Consider the following 3,519-nt stretch of genomic DNA (forward strand, 5'->3'; position numbering starts at 1 on the left):
TAACAAACTACAGATTAGCTTACGACATCTTAACATGAAATTCCAACCTTCTAATCCTTTAGGTAGATTGATTACTCTAAAAATTGAGAGCAGATTGTTCACATTAAGATATTTGTTATAGAGAATCTTAGCCCATTTACGATTTCTTTCGTTATAAAGGTGCAAACAAGTTTTGCCCCCAGGGCTTCATTTTTCCACTGTAGGTTCTTGATCCCTAAACCACATAAATATTTGGGTTTACAAATGCTATCCCATTTGATGAGGGCCAATTTTTTTTTCCTCTTCCCGATCCCTCCAAAGAAAATTCTACATTTTGGACTCAAATTTTTGGAGATTTTGCCTAGAGAGTGGGAGGCATGTTAGAGGGAAAGTTGGAATAGCTGATAAGACTACTCAGATCTTAGTGCATTTCTCGGCCTTAGATAGCCATTTGTCCTTCCAACTATAGAGCTTGGAATCCAATTTTTCTAAAGTGTTTTTCTAGACTTTACTAGATCTTATCCCTTTTTCTAGGGTAATACCGAGATATTTGCAAGGAAAGGCTCCTTTCTTGAAACCCATTACTATACATATTTGCTGCTCTAAATCTGGCTTAGTATTAATGAAGAAAATTTTAGATTTTTTTTCATTAACCTTCTATCCCAAAGCTTCCATATACATATTTATGATGCCTTTAAGAGAGTGCGCTTCTAAAATTGAACTTTTGCCAGGTAGAATAGTGTCATCAACAAATTGTTGATGGGTTATGTTAGGCATATTTTTGGTGATAGTAATACCTGAGATCCTTTGTTTGTTATATGCTTCTATCACTACTCTTCCAAAGGGTTCTGCCATGATAATGAAAAGGGAGGGGGATAGCGGGTCCCCTTGTCAGATACCTCTAGAAATATCAAAAAAGCCTTCTAGCATTCCATTGATTAGAATAGAAATTTTAGGGGTAGATATAAATTTCAAAGTTAGATTAATCCACTTATGGGAAAACCCAAAGGCTTCTAATGTATTACATAAGAACCTCTAGTCAACCATGTCATATGCTTTTTGGATGTCCAGTTTCATGAACATATAGGCTTCTTTGTTTGAGCATGCAGAATGGATGGTTTCTTGAATGGTTATGATTCCATCAAGAATAGATCTACCCGACATGAATCTAGTTTGTTCTTTCGAGATAATTTTAGGAAGGATCTCTTTGTGTCTATTTGATAGTACCTTGGAGAAAACTTTGTATACTATGTTGCACAAGGCAATCGGTCTAAAATCACCTGGGGATTTAGGGTTAGACTTTTTTGGAATCAATGTGATAAATGAATGGTTGATTTCTAAAAGAAGAGAACCTCCATTTCTAGATGCTTCAATTTATTTCCATAGTTCAACACCTTTAATGTCCCAACATTTTTGGAAGAAGAATACTTGGAAACCATCTGGGTCCGGGGATTTATCTAGGTTCATATCGAATACCACCTTCTTGAATTCTTTGAAAGTGATTAGTTTATTTAGACTTTTATTATCCTCTTGAGTTACAACTTTAGGGATGACTTTCAGTAGATTTGTCTATGTTGTTCTGTTAGAACTCTCATGGTTATTTAATAAGTTCTAGAAATGTTTGACCTAGGTATTCGCTATTTCTCTTGGTTTATCAGATAGAACACCTTGATGTTTTTTAACACTCATAATTCTTCTCTTAGCTTTATTATATAATGTGGAGTTGTGAAAAAAATTGGTGTTGCGATCCCCTTCCACTAGCCATCTTTCCTGGGATTTTTGTCTCTAGAACATCTCTTCTTTGGAGAGGATGTCTTCTTACCTAGCTAACAATTCTTTTTCTAAAAGATGACTTTTATTATCCATGCCATTGCTAATAAATTCAGAATTCAGATCTTTTAATTGATTTTCTATATCCTATTTTTCTTTGAATATGTTATTGAAATGCTCTTTGTTCCACCTAAGGATACATTCTTTAAGCATTCTCAATTTGTTGACAAAGACAAACATTTTTTAGCCTTCACAACTATCTTGAGCACACCATAATTTAATGTTATTGATGAAGTTAGGGTCTAAGAACCACATTTTCTCACACTTAAATGGATTCCTAGTTGGTTTGAGGGGTTCAGCAAATTCAAATTTTAACGTGAAGTGGTAAGACCCTGGTATAGGCAGAATAGAAGACTGAATGTTTAGATTGTTTACATCCAGATCTCCTTTTATCATAAACGTATCGAGTTTTTCTACAATATAAGTGAAGTCCTTTCTCCTATTGTTCCATGTGTATGTGTCATTAGTAGCTAGGGTGTCAATCAAATTATGCAATGTGCACCACTCTTTAGATTCTTTAGATGCTTGTGATAACATCTGAATACCTCCTACCTTTTCATCGATATCTAAGATTGTGTTAAAATCACCTCCTAGTAAAAATAGATTGTTATTATTTTTATTCATAAATTGACCAATGTCATTCCAAACTAGTTTTTTTATCAAAATTGTTAATTAGGCCATAAACATTAATGATTGTGAATTTAAGATTTGATTCTAAACTTTGAACATTACCATTAATCCAGTTGTTAGTACGATGGAGTATACTAATGCTGACCTTCCTGGGGTTCCAAAGGATACCTAGACCCCCAGGTGCCCCTAAAGATTCTTGAAACATAGAATACCACACACCTAGCATCCTATTTATTTTAGCTACTTCTATTGCATTTAATTTAGTTTCTTGAATTAGAACAACATCAAAGTTAAAGGATTTGAGGTTATTTTTTAATAACCTCTTTCTACTAGGGGCGTTGAGACCCCTAGAATTCCAAGTAGTGATCTTCATACTTGATTGGGAAGGCACTTCCCCTTCCCATTGTTGAAGATTTGATCTATCTTCTGTTGTTCCTTGCTGAGACCATTTGCTTCCCTAAGCTCCCTTAGTGATCTTCTTCCTCTTTTGCCCTTTACTTTGTCATAACTAGGGGATTTGAGCCCTTCTTGAGACATATAGATACCTAGCTGATCTAGGTCAGCTTTCGCCTCTTGAACTATATCAATCTTCTTTGTTGGAGTCTGTTCATGTTCCTTAAAATCAGCTTCTAAATTAATCTAATTAGAGAGACTAAATTGCTTATCAAACTCTGAGACATGACCCAATTTACTGTCCTTAATATTACCACTGCAACTTTTCCATATGAATGGATCCAAAATTGCCAACTAGGATTGATTCACATAAGTGTCCTCTAGTTCTGTATTTAATATGTCTCTTTTAAGATCTTCATAGGTGTAATTGTTCCCACCTTAATTTGAGGATCCTCTAAATAAGTTCTTCCATCTAAGCTACCGAGGTTTTGTCAATTCTGTCATCACTAAAAACTTGAACTAGTTCATTAGTGAGCTGATCAAGATTGACATCTACTGCTTCTGCCATGTCTAGTTTAGCATTTGTTGGATACAAATGGTTATCTTTGTTCAGAATTTCTTGAAGTTCTTTAATTAGTAAGTTGTTTTCTTGCTCACTATCCCTTTCCTTATCATGGTTCGTGCTGA

Source organism: Cupressus sempervirens, chromosome 2 (genome assembly GCF_028749045.1).
Source record: "Cupressus sempervirens isolate cs-2001-9-10 chromosome 2, ASM2874904v1, whole genome shotgun sequence".
NCBI lineage: Eukaryota > Viridiplantae > Streptophyta > Pinopsida > Cupressales > Cupressaceae > Cupressus > Cupressus sempervirens.